General features: G+C 43.9%; 1 protein-coding gene and 2 long non-coding RNA genes across 4 annotated transcripts in view; 2 read left to right on the plus strand and 1 right to left on the minus strand.

Moving 5' to 3' along the window:
• The window catches only part of LOC125317275, a 9,577-nt gene extending 8,271 nt beyond the window's left edge, over positions 1–1,306 (plus strand). The window contains exon 3 of one of the 2 annotated variants that reach the window (XR_007199991.1): positions 1,146–1,306. This is a non-coding gene — a long non-coding RNA (uncharacterized LOC125317275). Of the gene's footprint in view, positions 1–549; positions 812–1,145 lie in introns of those variants that run through there. The other variant, XR_007199990.1, reaches the window with a different exon arrangement.
• Positions 1–3,384, minus strand: part of HAS2 (hyaluronan synthase 2) — a 19,793-nt gene extending 16,409 nt beyond the window's left edge. The window contains exon 1 of the mRNA XM_048287029.1: positions 2,795–3,384. The gene's annotated coding sequence lies outside the window, so the exon portion shown is untranslated. The remainder of the gene's footprint in view (positions 1–2,794) is intronic.
• LOC125317274 lies at positions 2,278–24,823 on the plus strand. Its single transcript, XR_007199989.1, has 4 exons — positions 2,278–2,665; positions 12,782–12,982; positions 14,623–14,755; positions 15,005–24,823. It is a non-coding gene; the product is annotated as an uncharacterized LOC125317274 (long non-coding RNA).

A 24,823-nucleotide genomic window follows, 5' to 3' on the forward strand; every position in this document is an offset into this window, starting at 1 on the left:
TGATGACACAAGTGTGTCTGAGTGCACGTGTGAGTGCCTGTGTGCCTGCACACACTGTGTCTGGCCCTACACACACTCTCTCTGTGAGTACATGGTGTTTGAGGCTTACAATTTCTCAGACAATATTTAAATTCATTATTAGCCTTATTTTGGTGACAAATTAAATCATATATCATTGGAGTATGAATGATTCTAGGTACGCATTAATTACAAGCATAAGATAGCTGTCCAGACTCCCTCTTCTATTCTACAGCCTGCAGAAAGGAAGCTGAAAGGTTATGCTCCATCTGTACACCTTTACTACAGCACAATTACTCTATCTGGAACTTTTGTTATTTATAACTTCCAGATTTTGTTATGCTATTGATCTTCTGGAAAGGGCTCACATGAGACTAAAGTTAACTCTGAGGTTAAATTTAAAGTAAAGAACAGGATTACTGATGATGTCAAACTCTATCTGTATGCACAGACTTTGATCAACAAATCAAGAATCTCCTATTTGTTCAATGTGTGTTTCCCACTAAACTGCCCAAATTTAATCTCTTACAGGTTTGAATAACCAATGTGGAATGAATTTTATGGCTGCTGGTTGGATTTGACCCTAATGTACACAATAATACACTAGTTGCTGAATTAACCAAAAAAAAAACCCCAAAAAAACCAAACAAAAAAACCAACCAAAATAATCCCCAGACAAATGCTCCAAGAAACAAAACCAGAAGTAAAACACATTTATACTCAGATATTTTGGATTGTGGTTAAAAAAAAATCTAGTTTAGAAATGTTTTCTGGTTGCTGGTTATGAAGTCCATGGATGCTTTTGGCACAAACCTGACTATTTCATGCCTTAATCCATCAAATAAATATTTATTTGGTGTTCACAGCTTATTATCTTGTAATTTGTTTATAAAGCATAGGTCATACCTTGTTTGACTAAGTTGCACTACATGGAATGGAGGAATACTTTGCTGCTCTATACACTAATCTTGAATAGCAACAAAATGAAGCCAATGTGCTTTCATGCTACAAATATGAAGACTTGAGTTTTTGCTAGTGAACTTGCCGGGAAAACTCCATTAAATCCAGTAGAGCTGCTCTTCCTACTAGGAAAACCTTTACCCAGGTATTTCTATGCTTGCATGCAGGATAAGAAAGATTTATCACCCTTATCCAGTCCTCAGAAGAACGCCCAAGGCATCCATGTTACACACAACGTATGCCTTCAAAAAAGTGCATGGGTGCCCAAAGGAAGAAAACTACGAAGCTGAGTGAAACACGGAGGAGCAGCTGTGCCCTAAGATGTGGGGTCACTGCAGCCCTGCAAGAATCACGGAACCCTTAGAGTTCGAAGGGACCTCTGAGATTGCGGAGTCCAACCCCTTGCCCAGGCACCTGGAGCAGGTGACACAAGAACATGGCCAGGTGGGTTTGGAATGCCTCCAGAGAGAGAGACTCCATGACCTCCCTGGACAGCCTGTTTGGTGCTCTGCCACCCTCAACATAAAGAAGTTCTTCCTGCTATGAGGTGAAACTTCTTGTGTTTTAGTTTAAGGCCAATGCTCCTCGTCCTGTCGCTGCACACCACCAAAAAGAGTCTAGCACCATCATCCTGGCACCCACCTCTGAGATATTTATATGCATTAATGAGATCCCCTCTCCATCTTCTCTAGACTAAGACCATCAGGAGTGCTGTACTACAGTGGGGTCCTCTCGGGGCAGGGAATTGGGGTAAATTCTCTCCCAAGGGCCAATGCCCACTTCTGCCAGCGTTGCCATAGAGTCTGGCGAGGCTCTGACAAGCCGGCTCTCGGCCGTGTCCCAGAGACACGAACCGACACTCCAAGAGATGCCGGGCAGGGCTGCTGGGGACAGAGGGCTCTGCAGCCGGGCAGGACGCACCGGGGCCCCGCACTCGCCGCGGGCTGCACACGGCGCGGGGGAACCCCGGCCCGGCGCCGCGGCCAAGGGGCGGAGCGGCGGCGTCAGCGGGCGGGGAGCGGGGGATCCCCGCGCGGCCACGTCACGGCGGCCCCGCCCGCGGGAGCGACCCGGGCCCGGCCGTGCCGGCGCTGCCATCGCCCCCCGCGGCCGCGGTCCCCGGGGCGGCCCCGCCTCGGCCGGGGCGGGCCCGGCTCGGGCGTGCGGCGCGGGGAGCTCCGGGCACCCCCGCCCCGCACCGCTCCGCTCCCGGCCCTCCCTCGGAAAGCCGCCGCCCCTCTCCTCCCCGCGCTGCGCGGCGCCCGGGCGGCTCGGCAGCGCTGTCCGAGGCGGGACGTCAGCCCCACGCCCGCCGCCTCGCCTGCCTTCCCTCAGTCCCAGCCCTCCCTCCGCTCCTGTCGCGTCCCCGCCCGGCCCTGGATGCGAAGGCGAGGGGCGGCCGGAGAGAATCCGGACTGGGCTTTGAGCAGGTCTCGCCTTCTCCCCTGCCATGAGCGGAGCGGCTGCCCAGCCTGTGCTCAATTTTATTTCAATTTTGGGGGTTTATGGGGCGGTTGGGCTAGTTTTTTTGGGGGTTTTGTTGTTTTTTTTTTTTTTTTCCCCCCCCAGATCTTGAAGCTCAGCAATGTCTTAAACGGATTACACGGAGGAGGGGTTGAAGCTGAAAACCTCATTCATCCTCACGACGGTCCTATTCATTGCTGAAATAGGTGTAGCGTAGGAGCCGGTAAGATCCTCCCCCAGCCCCACTCGTATTTTGGGGATCTGTTCCACCTTTTCTCCCTTGAATCGTGAGGATGGGAGGAGGGGGTCTTCTGCTCTTGAGCTGACAGAAGCATAATCATAAATCACCTACCTTGTTTGTCCTTCTGTCCTTTGGTCATAGAGGGGCTCCAGCCAACTGTGTGGTCTCACGTACCGTTGCTCCCGCTGAATAGTTTCCAAGTTTGAGGTAAAAGAACAAATCGCACTTTTCAGGGGCTTATTGAGACGCTTAGAAATAAAAAATAATTAAAACTGAAAATAATAAAAAAATCGTGTAAGGCTATTCAGTCCTACTCATTTTCTCCCACGTGTTTTCACAATTACCATGTATTTGTCTTTCTCTGCTTCAGTTTCTAGCTCAAAGTTGTGGGATTTTTTTTTCCAAATAATAGTAATAATAATAATAATAATAATTAAAAAAAGTTAGAAATAATAAATTAGGAGTTAGTTTCTCGTGGTCGAAGCTGAAGATCTTATTTCAAACCCGGCTAGCCAGGAGCCTGGAGAAGTTGCGAGGCAGCGTCTGAAAGTTTGAGAGATCAGCATCAGATAAAGTCTCTTTGGTGATACCTTGCTGCCCGAGTAACTGTTTCAATGAGGTTTCTCAGCAGCAGCAGCAGCAAACGGGTAATATTTTCCAGACGTCTTTTTCTTTCCTGCTGCTGCTGCTGCTTTTCTGCCTCTTCCACGTTATGGGGTCTTTTAACAAGGGAGACTTGACTTGTTTTAATAGGCGGAGGATGGGAAGAAGGAGGGAACTCCTGTAAGGAGGAAAAAAAACCCAACCCTCCCAATTGCCATGATCTCAGCCAAGGACCAGCTCAGCGCCAGGAATTTAATTAGCCAAGTTGCAAGTTTTTTCAGAGAAATACAATACACATATGTTACCACCAACTGGTTTCCTCTTCATGCCCTGCAGTTGGGGGAACCCCCCACTTTCCTCACTCCCTGCATCCTTGGGCTTGGGGTGTGGGATTCGTCCCTCTCACAGCCACTATTCGGCTGGGACGGTTTTTGCTGCTGCTGGTTTTTATTAATAAGGGAATTGCCTCTATGAATGGATGAACTTTGCAGTTCTCAAGCCTGCTTTACCCATTCACTCTCGGGAAGATTTGTTGTAGTATATACCCGAGGAAGCTCCCACTGACATTCCTACCCATGCCTCTTGTGATAAAACAAGCCGGGAAACACGTTAGGCCATTTAAAAACTGGAAAATTGTCGTGTGGGTTTTGTTTTGGTGTTTTGGATTGGTTTGGTTTTGGTTTTGGTTGGTTTGAGGGTGTTTTTTGGTTTTGTTTCGTTATAAATCAGAAGTGTTAATTCTGTCGATGGTTCCCGGTTAGCCAGGGGCACCAGCAGCTCGCAGCACACCCCTTTGCCGCTTGCCGGCAGCTTTCACTCGCTTCTTGTGACTCCGCTCTGCCTGCAAGGCGGGTTTCCCCGCGTTCGAGTCCCCATTTCCACTGCCAATGACATAAAAGAGGCACTGGGTGGCACTGTTGAGGCAGCGGAGCCCGCGGGGCTCGGGGCCGGAGCGGGGCCGGGCTGGCGCGGCCGCGTCCGCCGTGCCCTGGCGGGGACCCGCGGGGGAGGATGGCGGGGATCTGCTTCCCCTTCCCCCGTGCTGTTTGCTCAGGGACCGCAGAGGTCGCCTCTTTGGAGCGCCGAGCCCACAAAGGGAGCCGTATCCAGACACCGTTGGGAAATCCGGAGATGACTCTTCGCCGAGTTATCGCCCGTCGTTGCCTTCTGGTGTGCGAAAACTCCAGAGCACGCTGGGGGCTTCTCGTGTGCAATAAATGGTTTAAAGTCGGTGGTTACCTAGGCCGGAGATTTTTTGGGTACCTACCTTGGGGAAGTGGCTACATTTACAGGTGTGTTCAGTCCCTGCCATGGGGAGAGTGGCTTTAGGATGAGCATTGAAGCTGAGCTCCTTGAACGATCAGTGTCTCAAATAACAAATCTGATGGCAGTTTAAGCCAGAGTTTTGTGGGCAGTTTTAACCTGGCATTGCCAGGGAAAGCAACTGTTTCACCCTCCTCCTCACTCTCCCTTTTCCTATATCAGGAGAACTGTCATAGGTTAGAAATCAGTTGTTTAGGGAGAGGGAGCAGCAATAAAGTAAGAAAGAACTTGGGCTGGATGAAGGCAAAACAACTGCTGTGGCACCAATCTGGCTTTTGGTGGTTTAGAATGTCCTTGAAAGTCCAGCCTGACTTAGCAAGCATAGAGCCCATCCGGGCTTTCAGGTATTCCTCTCTCTCAGACCGTCCTTCCTAGGCAGCTCCATTCCCACCCACCTCCCAATGTGTGTCACAAAACCTTTAGTTACAGAGCCCTGCACATCTCTCTCATCAGGCAAGGGGACATATGGCAGTGTCTGCTGCAAATGGGCAGAGGGCAGAAGGGTGTCAAGAGAGCTACTTGATCCCCCTCTCCAGAGGAGCCATCCTACTAGCCAAGTATTTGGTGTAAGCCAGCTTAATGACATGATCACAGAATGTTCAGGACCTTAAAGACCATCTAGTCCCACCCTGCCCTGCCATGGGCTGGGACACCTTGCACTAGACCAGGTTGCTCAGAGCCCCATCCAGCCTGGCTTTGAACATTGACAGGGTTGTGGCATCCACAGTCTCCATGGGCAACCTGTTCCAGTGCCTCACCACTCTCACAGTGAAAAATTTCTTCCTAATATGTAACCTAAATTTCCCCTCTTTCATTTTGTACCCATTATTCCTTGTCCTATCATTCCAGTTCCTGATGAATGTTTGTCATCTAGCCAGGCAAGGGGCTACCTCAGGAAGCTCTCCTACTGTTGTACACATAACCAAGTCCTTGACGTCTGTGTGAGTCCTAAGGTGTGATTTCCTGGCATCAGACTTTCTCTGGCACTGTCAGAGGCAAGAGAGGATTCAGTTGTAACGCAGGGGTCCTAATCCATCCACCCACGGCTACTCTCAGCACTGTGCCTTGGGGAGATGTTGCTGCCAGCCTCGTTTGTGTTCCTTGGGCACTTGGTGGCCTTGTCTTGATTCAGGGATATATATGTTCTGCACAGGGGACTTGACATCTAGGATAATTTCTGAAATGAGATTTCAGGGGGAAGTTGGGTTTGTTTGGTTTGGTTAACAACTAAATGTTACAGATGAATTTTTTCAAGTGAGCACTGGTTATAAATGAAATAGCGTTTTTTTGTTTTTTGGTTTTTTGTATTCCACCTTTTAATAGTTACATTTGAAGACTGCGTGTCACCTCTACTGATGAATGCATCTTACTCTGGAAATACACAGTATCCCATTGGCTTAATCCCATGCTCCTTAGGTTTGAACAGGGATCAAGAGACAGTAGGTGAGGCACAAATCTTTGTGCAGCAACAGCAGCACTTAAATTACACCAAAACTTTGCTTTAGAAAATGACATAATGGGAATGGTGAGCCTCTCATGCCCGTAGCTATTTCCTTCTCAGCCATAGCTCATGTTGCGCAATCACACTGCCAGGGCAAGTGGGATAACGTAGGTCGGGAAGTTAGGTTTGCCTACCAGGAAGGAATTAAGAGTAGGAGGACATGATTAATGCCAATCCACGCAATGCTGTAGAAACCAGATGTAGATGTGTTTCATTAGAAGTATATCACATCTACATTTATATGTTATGTTACGTCGACATGGTTACCATTATCAAACAATCCTGACTCCTAATTGTGATTTATAATCACAAGTAGTGAGGAAAAGGGAGTTCTTGGCTGTCACTGTCCACAGGCATAGATTATCACCAGCCATAGGAGAATAATCTTAATGAACTAACCTGACTTAATTTTCTAATGAGGCAATGGGATTGTTTGAGAGAGGTCAGACAAAATATATTTTTGGGGGAGATTAACATAGGCTATGGTTAAATAAATTGGTTACTGCAGAATAAATTAGTGTATGAATTGATGTCATGTAAGCCACTCTTCAGCAACTGAGTACCCAGTTTTACCCTGAGGGAATGTGGGTACCCTGAGGCTCCATGTGCATTTTTCCTCTCCCTTCGTTCCAATCACCCTTAAGTATGTGAACACTCACCCCCAGCATACACACATGCTTGGACCAGCAGAGTTTACAGTGCTTCACTGATCCCTTCAGTGACTGTGCTGAGGGCAGGTGCAGAGCGCGACAGCCATTTCCTACGTGCATGTGTGAACTGGCTGTGCAGGCTGAAGGGATCGGGGCTGGCTGAGTGGAAACGAGCAGCCAGTGCTAGCAGACAGCAGGACTGCCCTAAACAGCCTCGTCAGGAGCATTGCTGCCCAGAAGACAGGAACAGAGCTGGTCCCCCAGTGACGCTGAGGTGGCTGAGCCCACTGGCTCTGGAGGCTCTTATCTTGCATTGTCTCTAAGGGAAGGATTTACACACACCTTTTTACTGCAGATCGGCTATTGTGTAGGGCTTATCAAAAAGGAAAGCAAGAAGCAGACTTTTTGCAATGCATAGTTGTCTTCACAGTAAGAAAATGAGAGAAAATAAGGATCTTTGTCATGTAACAGTGAAAAACTAAAACTGGAAGGTAGATGTATTCATGCTAGAAAGAAGGCACATTTAATAGCAAGCTTTCTTTAAACAGCTGTCTGAACGATGAAGGGGAGTGGTGGATTCCTACGTTTTGAAATCCTCTGGATGCCTTTTTGGAAGCTACATTTTAGTTCAGTGAAATTTATTGGGCTCAGTACAAGAATAACTGAATGGATTTCCATAACAGGCAGGTCAGACAAAGTGGTCTAGCAGTTCCTTCCACCTCTAAGCTCCACGAAGCTATTGACAACCAGACTGACATGTCAGGTGTAATCTACACCTATTTTCACATGTAGCAAATTCTGCTGGAAGTGGGAGAGTTACAGAAACCAATATAGGTGTAAGTGAAAGCAGAATCATGTCCTAAATTATGATTTTATGGTAACTGAGAATCCACTTGCAGATTTTAATATAAGTATCATGGGCAGTTTAAGGCTTATGAAGACTAGGTGCAGACAGACCTAACACTCTGTGGTTGTTTTCACCATGTATAGAGCCATTTTAGAGGCTTTCAGTGTTCTGGGAATTTAAATCCAAGGTTATTTATATGCAAAGATCTACAGAGTCCAGAGAAAACTATTGGTCTTTAAATCACTCTTGCAAAATTGAAACTTTCCAACAATTTCTTTTTAATATAACAGAGGAAGCCATAACTTGAAGCAAGTTAGAAGTTAATAACAGGCAGGTTCAGACTAGAAACAAGTCATGCGCATTTGGATGTGTCCAGAACTCTTGGCTAGAATGGACTGTGACTGTCAGCAAAAATGCCTGTCAGGATGGTTTGGAGTAATGAGTTTTAATGTGCAACCAGCATGGAGCAGAAGGAAAAGGAGGTCAGTTAGAGGTTTCTTTTGTGAAGTCTAATTTAAGAGAAATTACTTAATCACATGCCTATAGTCTAATGTGACAGTAATGAGACTCCAGTTTAGAACGTCTCAATGTGAATTTAAAGTAGAAGCATTATATTCTGTAGGATCCACAGATAACACCACACAAAACAAAGTGCACATGCAATTAAAGGTAGATCTATGCACAGTGACTCTGCTAGTGGACTAGACTGACCAGAGCCAGGCAGCTCAAGGTTGGCACATGTTCATCCACACTATTTCAGTGCTGTTGAGCTCCTGGCAGGGCTGACCTTGACCAGTCTGGAGAGTCTGACTATCCCTGAAGGGGACCAGAACCCCCCTGGAAGAATGCCTGGGCTCTCATCTCCAGTGGGCTGCTAACAGCATGGGGAAATATTCCTGTGCATTCCCAGACACCTTCAGATAGGGAAACTGGAATGAGTAATGGGTTTTACACATGCCAGCATAGTGGCTTTTAGAAGCCTCCACAACTAGCTGGAGGTAGTTGCCTTTATTAATCTCCTTTCTTCCTGAGCAGGACACTGAAGTGGTGCAGCCAGTCACAGCCTGCTTGCAGCATTACCCTGGCCTCTGACAGCCTGGTGGTTGCAGTTGTCCTCCCAATAGTGATGGCAATAGAGGCAGTGCAGTTCTCAGCCACCATGTGGGAACAAAGACATGGGGACCTCTAAGGTGCTTATTTATGATAATAATGATAATATATAATAATATATATAATATAATCTAAAAATATAACAATAAAAATGATGATGATAATAATAATAATAATTTAAAAATAATTGAAATTAAACACAAATTTTCATTTAATTAAAATTTCCTTTGAAATGAAATTTTCATTAACTAAAATAAAAAAAGAGCGAGTGAGGCTTTCCTAGAGTGTATGAGATTTAGGCAGGGCCACAGGACACCCCTTTTATTCACTTTTAGGATGCTCTTTTGTCTGTTGCTGGTACTTACCAAACAGTTCAATCAAAGTTGCCACTTTACCTAAATAATTACATGGTCTCTTGCTTACTTACCAAGAACACGTGTTGCAGATCAGTGTCAGGAAAGTGAACACTACTAAACTGATAGGCCCTCCTTACCACCACCAGCTCCATGAGAGACAGGTCACCATCCTGCAGGCACCTGAGTACAACTACCCCAGGAGACCTCAAGGGATGCAGCTGCACTCACACAAGTTAGAGGCCCGTTTTCTGCCCATGTTGTATGAAAATTCATCAGAAATCAGATCTCTTATTCCATTCTCTGGAAATCCCACATCAGAGCATCAGCTCTCAGTTAATGACGCATTTTTCATCAAAAGTAGCTAAAAATCAGGAGTGAAACTAACACTTGTGTGGTGCTGTGTACCTCATAGCTGGCTGCTGAGCCGTGTGGCTGTGTGGAAATATGGCTGTGGCGTACACAGTTTACCAAGGAAGAGTGCATCTCAAGGTGGGACCCAGCACCTTTTGTGACAACACTAGCAACCAATTCCTGCCTTAGGAGTCTGGATTTTTTTCCAGTCCAAATTCTTTCTTGTCTGTCATATACTCTTAGGCTTTGGGAAGGGTGCAGGTTCCATTTTGTGGAGGTCTCTGTCCTTCATGGATTTTCTTGCACGTGGTCTGGGTTGAATCCTGGGTTGCAGCATACAGCAGCTGAGCTGTATGAGTTATTAGATGGTCAGGCAGTCAGTAGCTGAAGATTTTTCCCCCATGTTACACAATGCATCCAGAATGTGTGAAAATGTCTGGCAGTGTTGCATTGTGGAGCAGGAAATGAACCTGAAGAGAGCAGGGCTGCTTACAAATAACAAGTATCAGAGAGTACTAATGATCTCCAGCAGCTTGCACACAAAGCAGGTGAGATCTCATCACAGGCAAACGCTTTTCTTGCTTTCCACTACGATTTGATTTGCACAGGCGACTGTGCCACAGCCCTTTGACAAATGTGCATTTGAATGTATATGCTGATAACAAAGCAAACATGTGAGCAGTGACAATCTGCAGAGCCTGCTGATTCCGCTGGCTTTTCTGATCTTTCACTGAAAATGCTGTTTTCTGTTCACGTTATGAGGGCAGATTTCAAAGACACAGCTCTTTCATGCCTATTGTCAGACTGAAGCCTTGACAATGAGGTCTTTTCCTGACCAAAGCCACAGGAGCAGGCGACACATCAGAGCTACCAGTGAATTGACAGAGATCTGGCAGCATCAATGTGCCCTGATGTAGAGTTCAGCTTTTCCTGCTGCTGCTCGTTGTGCTCTGAAGTGACATCGACTCTGGCCTTTGTGGGGGAAAGTCTTTCTGCTGCTGGGAAGTGGAAATTGTCCAGGTAGATACCAACATGGAAGCAATGCCATGAGAAGAAGTGTGAACTTCCATGTACATCTGTCAGGGAGAGCTGTGAGCCTTGCTACCCCCTTTCCCTGCTGGGGGCTACAGGCAGCCACTGTGCCTCTGACCCCCCACACAGGGAACAGCACCCCTAGGCAGGAGGGGAGTGGTGCAAAAGCTGGATGATTTTTCCAAGACCTTTCCAGAAAGTCAACATCTTCCTAAAGTAGTTAAGAGCTGCTGTGTTGTGATGTGGACTGACGCCTAAAGGAGTATCCTGGCTAAAGAGATGTTCCCCTGTTGCATCTTCCTGTGTTTCAGTGAGAGGATTTTCCTCACTCTGGCTGGAGGACACAAACTGGTCTGACTATTAAAGTAACTTTGGTGCTCCTGTCATATGCCTGTTTCTAGATGTTAAACATAGCTTACACTACTGATTTTATTACACAATGTACTGTGCAGGCAAACACACAATTTAGCATAATAAATAAATAGAATGATTTAGGTTGGAAAAGATCTCTAAGCCCAACTGTTAACCCAGCACTGCCAAGTCCATCATTAAACGATTATTTAAACAGTGATGTTGCAAACGCTCGTGTTCTGTGACCAGTGGTAGAACATGCCATCCTCTATCAGCTATCTCTCTGAAACTCTGGGTCCTTCTGGACTTGACACTTAAAAAGTCCTTTGTCCAAAAGTAGCTTCCAGAGAGGCCTGTCCTCCCATGACATTCAGTGTCACCTGCAGAGGTTTTAGCTTGCTGTGGTCAAGAAAGAATTTTTTTTTTCTTTTTGCATATGCTCATCTGACAGCAGGTCAGGTGGTTCCTACTATCCCAAACCGGGCAGGATGAGCTGCAGGCTCCAGTCCGGTCATGAGAACCCAAACCATAACATGACCCTTCAGAACCAGTGGATAGACTCTAATTAATTTCATTTGCTAGAATAAACAGAGACATGATAACATATTAGGCATATGATTGCTGGGAATTATGTTACAGCAGCTTAAGATCTTGCAAACTATCACTTGTGCCAATCAAACACACTCGTTCTGCCCATGCTAATCTATATTTTTGTGCAAATCCCGCAGCAATTTTGGTTTGGTTTGGTTTTTTGCAATGGGTTTGAGCTTATTGTAGTCTGTGACTCATCTCAGATGAGTATGCCCATAAATTCCAGCATGTACTATCCTACATGCACGAAGCAAACATTTGGCAATTTCCAGATTACAGCAGACACAAGCCCCTTTAATGTAGATGCATTAAGGGTTTCAGTCCTTCTGCAAGTCCTGCAAGAGTCACCAAGCCCTAAAAGGCTAATTTCTCTCATTCTCTGCTCTCTAATCCACAGTATTGATGGATTCATAATTTTTCAATATTCCTTGCATATTGCAAGGAATATTAAGTATATCCATGACTTCAAGATCAAAATCAGGGTTACAGGTGTATTAAGGACAGATAAAATCTCTTCACAAAAATCTCTGGATTTTGTGGCATTGCTCAGTACTTCAAGTTGCTATGTCCTGCTGATTGCCTTTCATTAAAACACCTTGGCAGCAAAGTGCTACTAAAAAGATCTGTGCCACTTCCTATCAAGCTATCATTGAGTGGGCAGTTACATTAGAAAATGAGAGCACAGCATGATCCCTTGATGTGCTCACCTATGGATATTCTCAAAGGATTTTCCTTCCCATATTTTCTGAATATTAGTATTAACTGATATCAATTATTATTAATGATGAACTCAATGAACACATTTTTTGAAAGAAAAACACAAGATGTTTAGCTACAGTGATGACACACAAGGCACAAATTTCACACCATTGGTCTGCAGATGGCTGGGTAAGCCTGTAATGCTGGGGAACAGTGTCTTGATTTGATTTCTGTAAGAGCAGCAGCATAAATCTCCAACTGCTGTCTAAGACCCCAAGTCCATTCAGTCTGAGCAGACCCATTTCATTGCCTGGCTTTTGGCCAAATCTGTCATGGGGAAGAATCATGTTGTAATGCAATAGCATCCTGACTCTGCAGGATGCTGTTTGATCTTGCCTGTATAGATGGGGCTATGTCCTTGCTATGGCAGCATTATGGCAGTGTGCTGCAGCCCTTTGAAGATCAGGGGTTTCCTTCATTTTTGTGAGTTGTACTCCTTGCTGGAAGGAGACCCATCCTGAGTGGGACAGAGAAATCATGGGAAAAGCAGAATTAAATTAGGGAACACCTTCTCATAAATCTTTGGTCTTGAAAGAACAAGAGAAAATTTTGCCAATGCCCTTTGCATTCTCGTCCAAGGGCGGTGACAGCTAACAGACACTTCTTTCCCCACTTCCCTTCCAGACACATCTGCTGGGTCCTTTGAACCTACAGCCTGCCTCCTCCTAGTGCTCTGGAACAGCAGTTGGTGGCTTTCCCCTAGATTCACCCTCTGGTGTCCCCAGCTGATGGACGTACCAAGACTTTCTCTCTTCTGGTACCCAGGACAGCAGGAATTTGTATCCATCCTTTAGTTACAGTTCCTCATAACAAAGGAAAAAATAGGTATGTTAATTGTTTCTTGTGTTCAAGAAATGTGGGTGAAAATATTGAGATGATTTGTGAAGGCAGGCAAACACCAGTCATTGAAGAGACCTGTAACATTTTTACTGCTTCCTCAGAACTACAAAGCCATTCCCAAGGGACTTGAGCTCAAGTCCAGGCCTCAGCTAGGGATACTTCCATAGCATCTGTGCACCAACACTTACAGTCCATAAAAACAGGGTGCCACCTCACCCCTTCCTGAGGTTTGATTGTTATTTTTAGAATGGAGCAATGGAAAACCAAAACCTCAAATCCTTCTTCTCAAAGCTGCCTTTATCTTGCATCCTGCCTTTGAGTTTGCTTAGCTGCTCTAGCCCTTCTCTTACAGAGGAAGTAAAGGGCCATGTGTTTCAATGAACTGTCACTGTTGGCCTTGTATGAGGTGAATTTAAGCCCCTTTACTCCATTTCAGACAAACAGCGTAAGCTTAAGGCAAGCTGGAAGAGTCAGGAGGCAGAATCACATGTTCCCTATCGGAGCAAAGATGTCAGAAACCCCCACCTGCCCGTTCAAAGAGAGTTTACAGGTGCACATGAGAATTGAGGAGGCTCAGAGTGATGGTAACTCATGTGTGGTGTCTGTGGCCTCAGAGGGAGGTTTCAGTCCTTCACCCCTCTGAGCTTTTTGTCCATTGCCAACCCCAACAAAGGGTTGCCAATGGTTTTCCATGTGCTGGTGCTTTGTCAGCTTTGTCACAGTTCCAGTGCGAGCTCTGCCCTCAAAAGCAGTGTGGTCTTTCAGCAGAGATCTGTCAGGAATGCCTGACAGAGTTTGGAATATGGGGTGTATATCATCTGTGTTAGGCAAAAGACTTGTCTCCATAGTCTCCCTTTATAGCTGAACAGATGGGAAACCTGAATGCCAGACTTTCTTTGCACAAATATTTCAGTCTCATGTTGTTCAAAAAATGGTGTGCTGTGCAAAGCAATGAAAGACAAAGATGCTACATTAGATTTACTTGTGAAGAAGACCCTGAAGAGAAAAGGTTACAAAAAAGTGCAAAAGATAATTCTGTAAATACAATTTCTTATCAAAGCAAGTGATGCTGTGACCATCAAGAGTTGTTTTCTGTCAAGTTTTGCTTCTGTGATTTCTACTAAAGGTTGTGGCTATGCTGATCTCAGTTAGGAAATTGATTTTAGTCATCTTTTGGACACTGTTTCAGCCAGTGCTTGACATACCTTAATATTCTGGAAATTTCTCTATCACTCTATTAATTTCATAGAAACTGGCATGGGAGATAAAAAACACTGACAAATTAGAAAAAAAAGGTTAAAATAGAGGACGTAAAAATGACTTGCCAGAAGTTTAACAGACAAGGTAAAAAACACTTTTGAAAAAATACTCTTAAAAATGAATTAAAAGTGCCCATTGCAGTTAATTCCCCTTTCATATCCCAATATCTTAGCTGTTTTTTGCCTGTGTAATGGAATATCTACATTTTTAAATGCCAATGAAGTTTAGCAACTCTTAGTCACAGGGAGTTGCAGGCGATTAATAATGATTCTGGCATAGTGAAAACTTCCTCTTACAAGTATTTTCACTTTTTTCCATCATTAATCTTGGATGATCTGTCCATGTCTCTATCTTCTCTCTTCCAGGAGCTGGTCTTCCCCGAAGCAGCTCAGCAGTTGTGTGGGCTGCTTGAGCTGGCTGCAGCAGGGAGGGCAGGGCTGCAGAGTGCTCTGAATCCTTATCATGTGCCTGCTACTGGGAGCCCCCATCTCCTCTGGTGTAAGTTGTTTTGTCGTCTGGGTGGCTGATCAAACCCCGCAGCAACTGGGTATTGTTTCGGTAAATGAAGTCAGGAACCAAATTCCCCAAGGTGTGGAGATGTGTAGAGCTAGTTCGTGGTGACGTGTTACACTTGGTAACATCTCTGGTTCTTTCTTGGAAACAGAGAGGAATCATTCATTTAAGCAAAATCTAAAAGGGTTTTTAAAAATATCTTTTCTTACTTTCTGTCTTCCTCTGTTCCTACAGAAACCAGGAGGCCCACTGAATATTCCTCACTTCCCTCTCACCCTCTTGATGGGGATAATCACCGAAGCAGCACCTCTTGTGGTGCAGGGTTAGGCTTGTCTTATTGCACATGCCACAAAAGGGGCTCACAGGCCATCTCTACAGGGTAGATGGCCTCCAGTACTTTATGCCTGGCCAAAACCTTCTATGTCCATATGCTGAGTCTTCACATGACCTCTGCTGAGCAGGCAGAGCTGCTGGAGCACTTTTCTAGGAAAGCCCATTGCTGTTTAGCACAGAAGATGGAATGTGAAAACCTGAGCTCAGACCGAGGTCCTGAGAGTGGTGTTCACACTCTAGGGTGAATATATTTGCTAATTCAGACATCAGGCATGGGATGAACCTTTCCTCCTGGTCCCAGGTGTCCTTGGGTGCCCCTGGGTTGGGTGGATCCCGTCAAGTGCTCTCTGCCTGCTCTGCTCACTTTCACCTCCACCCAAGACAGAGGCTGGAGGAGAGAAAATGAAGCCTTTCCTTCGTGGTGGGGTGTCCTAGTGAGACCCGGCATGGACAGGGAGAGTTAGTCAGAAACCACTGGAAACAGAGCAACCTGGGAGGAATCTGCTCACTCACACAGCTGCTATTGCCTAACGTGAGCTTTGCACAACACAGTAATTGGTTCCAACTGACTCACAGCAGAGTTTCACGTCAGGAAGGGCGTGCGGCTGCTGCGTCGGGGACACGGCATTGTAGAGGTCCTCAGCTGGCAAAGGAGCTGGGCAGAGAGCAGCAAGAGGTGATTCTCCTTTGAGTAAGGAGACAGAGCCAGATCCTTACTGTTCCGAGTAAGGAAACACAGCAGGTCCCTTTCTCTGCATTGTGTGGGGGGCTTACTCCTCTGTCCAGAGTGGGCACTCTTATTGCAGATATTTTAAGAGATCTGCAGAGGCAAGTGATAGTGTGGCTGATTGTAAACTAATACTAATATTAACTAAGAGCTTTTCTTACCTTTGATGTAAGCTGTAAACATTATATGAGCTCAAATCAACTGTATTTGAATATATTCGAAATCTGCTAAAAACAGACTCACCCTTCTCTCTTTGTTTGGTGTTACTGGCCAATAACATTAGCAGTGCCATAATTGTATCCATTAAAGAGGGGATAAGTGACAACATAAATATAAAGGCAACATGAATTCAGTCTTTGTTCACACAGGCGAACACTAGGATTTACTCATTCTTGGTCTGCATTTGTTGTAGCCCTACTTAAGCTGACAGCCAGAATGAAACCAGGTTTGAAACAGCTCTGCTCAGATGCACCGTGGTTCCCTTACAGCTAAAATATAACACTTTTGAGTGAGATGAGTTTTGAGGCACAGGATTGTTTCGCACTAGAGTTGTGATTTCTGACACTACCCTTTCCAGAGATTTATAATATCAGTGGGATAGTGCTTTCTTTCTTTTCTTTCCTTTTCTTTTTTTTTTTTAAACTCGTTTATATATGAATGAGGCAGTGCCCTTTTATTTTCTTTTCTTTTCTGTTCTTTTTGCTACAGCTCACTGGCTGCTTCCCTTTTTTCCCAGCCTTGTAGTATTTCCACCCTCCTCTCCCTTCCCCCAGTCTGCCACAGTGTCAGTGAGAAACAAAACTGCTGAAACCTGAGCTTTCTAGCTAGAGAAGATGAAGAATGAGAGGAGGTGGTAATTAAACCCTCCCCCATATTATTCATGCAAAGGAATTGTCTTTGAACACCACTTCATCCTGGGAGCCTCTCCGAGTTTAAAGAGAAAGTTGAGTTGTCATTCTGGGGCCATAATCTAATCACGGTGTCCCCCTTTGATTTAAAAATCTTCTTAGGAAGTGGCAAATATCTCTCCCTGTCTACCCTTTTATATTTTATTTTTAATTTTTAGTCTTAAGAATGTGGTGCTTGTTGTTTTGGCATTTTTCTTATAGTGCAGGATTTTACCACCCAAGTTAGGCTGGTTTCTCTCACTGGCTATGGTTTAAGAGGTATCAGCCTTTAGCAGTATCAAGAACAGAAAAATATTCCTCTCTGTAATTACAGACAATTCTCTGTATGCACGGTAAGACCGAAAGGCTCTCCAGGAGTCTCCATCTTTCAAGGTGTTTCCAGATTCATGCTATCAGAAGCAGCTTTGATATAAGTGGTGCTTCTTGGGACAGGCATCTACCATCTGCTGGAAGAGATCTACCATTTTTAATCACTTGGCCACTAAAGAGCACTGAATGTGTTTCTTTATCCTCTTCTTGCCCTGTTTACTCTGAAGAAGCCCAGCAAAACATCTCTAAACATCAATCCATTTCCACACAGACTGTAAGTGCTGCCACTGACACACAGGTATATGCCCACACACAGAAAGTAGGACACGATGATCTTAGCGGTCTTTTCCTTTTCAAGGTTATTCATTATATGATTCTCTGATTCTCTGCTATTTAACATGCTTTGTGTTCTTCCTTGAGAGGGCTGCTCTGCTTCAGTGACTCGAAGAAGATAAAAATTATCCATTATGATTTCTGAGATTTTCAAGTGAAAGCTCCAGTATTACTCAAGGGATCGGTGAGATAGGGCCTATTCCCACTTCTACCAACTGCCCTCCAGGTACTGTCCACCCTTGCTGTCAGAATTTATTAGGTCTGTTCAGGGCACAAATGCTTGTTCAAGGTGCTCCTGCAGATTCTTGCAGAGTTCAGAGTCTGCAAGAATAAAGAAATAAAGGCAAAATTAAGATGTGGTCATTGCAGGCTGGGGTGTATCTGAGCACATGCAAGTGATTGCATGGTGAATTTTGGCTCCTTAGCAGTGTAATGATGCTGAGGAATTGCCTGTCCAATCGTAAGCACAAACACCTGGGCTGTGTGTCTTGCCTGAGGCAAGATTTCAGGACATCTGAATGCTGCCCTTTGATTATAATATAAAAAAGGTAAAAAAAAAGATCATTTTGTTGTGGACAATAAAAAAACTTTAGGAAAAAATCAATAATAAGAAAAGTAATGACATAAAGTAGATTTCTCTGTCAGTTTAAAGCTTTCAACACATAGCTTCATTTCAAAAACACCAAATGCTAGTAGCTCCCCTTGAGCCCATATGGCTCTGCTCAGTAGACACACTTTAAAAAAAATCCTTACCAGTTCTTTAGATATCTAAATATACACCTGTCACACTTATTTTAAACATCTTGTCTTAGATTTTTGGTTCTAACAATTTTTAGGTACAGATTTACAGCAGAGTGATAGTTTTGTTTTAATCTATGTCTGGTCAAATCTCTTTTGTGCTGCTTACATAATTATCACTTTAAAAGCTGCTAAGCAGTTTTTGCATATACTTCTCATTCTTGAGTTCATCTCTGCTTACTTTGTATATCTAAGTATTAGATATTGAGCCCAAGATGGTCACTCAAATTCTCTCACTTTTCAACGAAGAAACATAGGCACTGACAATGGCTGTTCGTATCTTCCTGAGGTTGTTTGGATGACTGTTTCATGAGGAATCTTGAGGGATCATTTTTAAAGTGCCTAATTCTTAGGCAGCTAGATGAGAAAGAGCTTATGCTTCATACCCTCAGCCTTGACTTTCACAGCAACCAAATCTGCTTCATTAAGAATTGAACCAGTTTAGCTAAAATGCTGCATAATTATTATATAAAACATCTGATATTCCCAAATGCCAGTGGGGCACAGCTGATAAATCTCTGCTTTGTTTCCTGCTTCCCACGCGAAAATGGCCAGGCTGAACACTGTCTGGTTTTGAGTTAGAGCAATGAGAAGAGAAGATCACCTGAAAGATGCCTCCCTCTGTAAATGTGTATTCAAATACACAAGGAGATGATGTGAAGGAAAGCAGATTTTGCAGCAGTCTAGTTAGAGATTCATATTTGTATTTTTTTAGATAAGCCCCTTCATATAGCTGAATAGCTCTTTTTTCCAACAAACAGATAAAGCTTGTCTTTTTTTGTGAAATACACCATAACTTGCACAATGGGGTGAAACTCTCATAAACAGTTTGAAAGAAAGTATCTGTCTTTTGCTAAACAGATGTGGGTTCAATTTCAGATGTCAACAATAAAAAAATAAAATGCTTGACAACAGGGAAATAAATGAACAATAACATGGAAATTCATAATTTTCTGTAAATTAAGCCAGACTGTTAGAATCACAGCTTCTGTATTTAGTAAAATATATTGCAGTTCTGTGGAAGCTGGTTGTCCTTCTCTTAGGTGATGTTTATCTGCACAAAATACACATGGAAGGATACCAAAGTGTGCTTCTTGAATCTCTCTGTAGTTTTATGTTGGTCAGTTTACAGACGAATTCAGGATGCCCTAACCTAATCTGAATGAACTCAGGCTTTATAAAATCACATAAACACCCACAGTAGAAAAAGCAGTATTCTGTTCAGAATAAAACCAAACCACAGCCAAACCACCCCACTATAACCCATACCCCAGATCTCTGATTTTCATTCAATAAACCCAAATGAGTGAATAGGCAGGGTCATTGAGGTGGCTTCCTGAGCATAATGTGACAAAGGCTGAATTTGTGTTTAGAATTGATGGATTCAGTGACTCCAAATCAAAGTTGTGGGTCTGGTTCCTTAAAATGACCAACACATCTGTGATCAGAAATTGCATCAACATTAGACAATTTTGTAGTGTGTAATGTGGCTTACATATGTGGCTAGAAGGCAGGAAAAACTATTTTTTTTTTTAAAGGCATTGCTTTTCATTTTTAAGATATAAAGCAGTGTAAAAGCCATTTACAGAAAAATGACCCCGAACCACTTATCTTTACAATTGTGTTTATTTGTTTCAAGAACAAATACAAAATGGTTAAATCTTACTATTATTTTTGGTGACATACGTTGGGTTTCCTTTGTACTCCACTGTTTGTGATTAACAGCACCATAAAGAAAACAAAGCCGTGATTATTACTACAGTAACTGGAGAGGAAAATATCTCCTGATTGAAGTAAGGAGTAAGTTTCACAAAACACCATGGCAATTCATTGTGTAACTTGGGGCAAGCACCTTTAAATTTGAGTGGAGGGTTATGGGGGTCTTAATTGAGTTATTCATTAATATTTGTCATCTACAAAATGAATTTAGTGTCATTGAAATCTTTAGACACTTCTAGATTTTTGTGGTAAAAATCATCTTTATGGTATTGGTCATTTAATTAGTCAATGATGTATTGGGAAGCCAATGTTATGTCACATCCCCATCAGCTTTCATTACTGGCATCTGTGATGATCTTTCCTTTCATGGTCTGAGGTCAGCCTTGGTGACTTGCATCTTGGATGCCCACCCTTCCTCTCAGATTCCCTGAACCCTACTGTCACCTTCCTTCTGACGCTTTTAATTTCCATTTGCATTTTTTTGCTCACTGACCTTTAGTGATATGTGTCCTTCACTGGACCTTGTCTGTGCTGGTAACAGAGGGCTGTGGGTATTTTAAGGTGCATCCTGATTTACACAAACAGCTGTGTTTTGCATCCCTCCATGACAGAAAAAATCACCCCAAATTCCAGCATTTAGTGGCAGCGCATGGAGACTCGCTTTGATGCTTTGGCAAGCGTGAATGTCCATACTGTCTCAGTGACAAGAATTCCTTACTTATCTCCAAGGATTCATGGACTCCTAGGAAAGATGTTCAAATTTTAGCCATTTCAGTTCAGCAGGTTTGGTTCTCATGCAGTCAAAGCTCAAGGGTATTGCTTTGAATGCTTTAACTAGAAGCAAGAGCCAGATAAACACAGAGCAGAAGGCCAATGAAATCCTGTTGTAAATCTATCAAGCAAACACAAACCCCTCCCTGATCATCAGCCTGGTTCCAAAAATGTGCTTAATGGAAGATTCATGTGCCAAAGGATTCCTGTTACTGGATTGTGCAGAGCTGAGGTATTATTGAATTCTGCATCTTTGTCCACATTTCCAGCTATGTGACTGGAGCTCGTGTCCTGTGCTGCACTGTCCCAGTAGCTGTAGAAACCAATGGAAGTATAATTGAACATGTGAGATTCACTTGATTCAGTTATTCAAAGCATGTGGCTGCACTATCTTCCAAAACGCCCTCCAGCCAAGCAACCCTTAGCTTGGCCATAGCTAAAAAATGTTCTAAAATTCGCTTCTGAGGTCAGCAGCGCTGTGATACAGCTGAAGGAGTGCAATAGCTGCGAGCCTTGCTGAGCACATTTCATACAAGGCTCAGAAGCGCCACTGCCGAGGATGCTGCTGGCTGCGGCCGCTTGCAGGAAACCCATCCAGGCTCATTCTTAAAAAGTCACAGATACGCACTGGAAAATCCTTGATATTTATTTTTGGATACAGGGCTAAACCCTGGCTTTGTAGAGGTGAGGAGAGTTTCCATTGATTAGATTAGAGCCCAGACTTCTTTTTCCAGCTTGATTTCTAGCTGAGCCCTGTCTCAGGCTACTTCCTGAAGGAGTGGCAAGGAGAGTTGTGCTTTTTATGTTCACCAAGGGCAGGCTCTGAGGCTGGGAATCAGCCTTAGCTACCACCAGTGCACTAACAGAGTGATTAACAGGAATTTGATAATGGCACACTCTGAATACAGACAGTATAGATTTGAGTTCTGGGTAGCTGCAGATTACTAATCTCTGCAGCTGCTGCTGAGACATTTTCTGGTAATAGCTAACAAATTCTTCTGAAAGATCATCTTCCCCACCAGAAGGAAACACATTTACTCAAGTGGATTACGTTTCTCATCCATTATTTTTAATTTCTTCTCTTATTACTCTGTGCAAAATAAGAATAGCCAGCTCATCTCACCTTTTCTGTCTGTACATTTTCCTCCTTTTTCAAGGAAGGTCAGGCTTACCCCCTTTGCAGATGGGGAAACTGAGTCATAGGGAGAGGTGTCTGAGGTCATTAAGAAGCAAATGGAAAAAAACGTTGTGTAAATTCGTCTCTAGAGTCCCTGCCCAGTTGCTTGCTCCCTTAAATGTCAGTCCCACAGGATTTAAGCTAAAGCTAATGGTGATAAATAGGAAACTCCCCACTGACTTAGATGATCTTTGAAATCAACACACGTCTATATATATATATATATATATATATCTCCTTCCATCCTTCCACAACCTCAAGTGATTTTAATATCATAGTATCTTGATCTCATCTGCAAAGTCTTAGATTGACACAGCAATCTCAGTTCCTGTGGCTGGTGAACAATAACATTATCACTGCTGCTGCAGGATGACTGAGGGGCTGATTAAACACACCCAGAGGAGAGTTTGCCCAGTGAACGATGCAGAGTCCCATTGCTATAGATCCACATGTCAAGCAGACTTTCCAGACCTAGATGTCTGCTGCACTGGAACATTGAAAGGTTTTCCCCTGGCTGGATAATGTTCTCTGGGGCTCATGGGGTGGGTCCAGCTCTATGGAGGACATGAACCACACCATGCCACCAGAGACCAGAGGAGACAGCCCTGCCCCTCTCCGGTGCACAGGCAACATTTTCCGGGAAGATGTGGAGCCCCCAAAGTTACCTTCCAAGCCCAGCACTGGATCTTCTGTTCTTCCTCACACCTCCCAAATTTCTGCTCTCCCAGATGACAAGGATTCCTCTGCTTGGCTGTGGGAAATCTATAAAGCCCGTGACGAGGTCAGGGCTGGGCAGCATGCAGGCAGCTCTCCCTCCAAGGAGGGCTCTCCCTGGCATCAACATGGCACTCTGTCCTACTCCCAGCTCCCACACCCCAACCAACATGCACTGTGCAAGTGCTCAGTGTGTCCCAGGTGGATCTAACCAGCTGGATGGGACACAGAAGCTCCCAGGGAGGCCACAGTGCTGTAAAGGAGGCTGTACCACTTAGAGTCTGAGCTGGTAGCCATTTGTCTGGTTTTCCCTTCCTGTGAGTGAAGTGTCACCTAAAACATGTCTCCTTGAACTGCCCGGATGGCTGAGGTATCACCAAATGTCTGGGTTTCTGCGGCTGCTGTTCTTTAGCTGGGTGTTCACTGTGGGAGTGATCACTGTCGCCACTGAGCTTTCCAACTCTGACATCCAGGACAGTGCCTGGGGTCCCAGTGAGGCTCCAGGAGTGAGGTAAGCAGGTGCAAGGTGTCTTCTCCAAGGTCTGGATGGGAACCAGAGCTGGCAGTGCTTTGGGCTGCTCCCTGGGTCTGCTTGTGCCACTTCCTCTGCCCATTCTCACTCAGTGCTCCTCTAAGCATTTTCTACAAGAAAAGGGAGCAATAATGGCTCCAGTGAGTGAGTTTTTATTTCCTAAATATAAGAACTCAAACACTCCAAGTCACATGAGTGCTACTAATCGCCATTTTCCTGCCCAGCCTGTTAAAACTTCCACTAACTCATCCTGAGTCCGCCATTTAAAGATACGATAACATTTTGTATCCAATTTCCCCTATAATTATATTGTACACACTGTTAGCCTTGCTGAGAGCGAGACTATCAGTAACAAAACACTCCATCAACTTCCAGCACTTTAACAAAATCCCCTTTTTTATTTTATCAGTCTGATGTGAATCCCTCTGATCAGGTGTTAACAAGCGGGGCTATTTTCCCTCGATAATCCTCTAGCACTATAAATACATATTCACTACTCAGACATCAAATCACTTGGACTGCAAGAGGTTTTAGGTTTCCCACTTCTACCTCATTTTTATAAATCTTTGTTGTCAAAATCTCTCATGTTAATTGTCCATAACAGCAGCATCAGTATCATATCTGGGAAGAAAAAAATAGTTGGCTTTAAGGAAAGGAAAAGCCCTTATTTATGTTGCTACATGTTGTAAGGAATTTATTTGATTTATGTTAGATTATCCATATACATAAAATTTTAAGGATTTTATCAGTGGTCCACATCTATCTGTCAAGTACATCTCATTTTTGCTTGATGGGTGAAATATCTTTGGTGATCACAACCATACAGCAGACGAGAGCTGAATTCTGTTTTGTCCTTGGAAAAGAGACTTCACCTTCCTGCGCTTATTGCTCCACCTGGAATGGCTGCAGTCTTTTTGAATATACCAGCATCTCTTTTCGTCCTTCTGGGAGATTCCCAAAACAGGAATGGGAACTGGACAGAAGACAGCCAGTAACAGAAGAGCCCTGAGAAAAAAAACAAAAACCAAATAACCCCCCAAAAATGGTATAAGTAGACAATATATTTGTCTCCTAAATTTGTATAAGAACACAACTAATTCCTGCCTCATTACACAGTTTCTTACTTGGTGTTAAGAATGTTATAATCCTCTTGAGAGAAAAGGCAAATAATGACGTTGGCAGGAATTATGATCAGAACTGCACAAATTTTCAGTCAAAATCTCTTAGGACTGTATATAACAAAATTTCTAATATTGTCTCTACCATTCTTTTTTCTATAACTTTTTAAAAAGCTGTAAATAATTTTAATGCTGATTTTTCCCTTAGAATTCACTGAGTCAAGGCCATAATAGTTGAAATCCAGAGCGACTATCTAATTAATTAACTTAATTTAAATATTTAATATTCAAGCCAAATATTGACATTAAATTAAATTATATATTGAATGCTGCACAGGAAAATGCCTACATCAATATTTACACCTTTCTGGCTTTGTGTTGCATTGAATTCTTTAGAAATTTTTCCCATCACTGCCCAGGAACTCAATGTGTGAGGGATGGAGCACCTCTCCTACAAAGATAGACTGAGGAGCTGGGATTGCTCAGCCTGGAGAAGAGAAGGCTTTGGGGAGACCTCATTGCAGCCTTCCTGTACCTAAAGAGGGCTTAGAAAAAGAAGGGAGAGGGATTTTTCATGTGGGCAGACAGTGACAGGACAAGGGGCAATTGTTTTA

The sequence above is a fragment of the Corvus hawaiiensis genome, chromosome 26 (assembly GCF_020740725.1).
Source record: "Corvus hawaiiensis isolate bCorHaw1 chromosome 26, bCorHaw1.pri.cur, whole genome shotgun sequence".
In the NCBI taxonomy this organism is placed as follows: domain Eukaryota; kingdom Metazoa; phylum Chordata; class Aves; order Passeriformes; family Corvidae; genus Corvus; species Corvus hawaiiensis.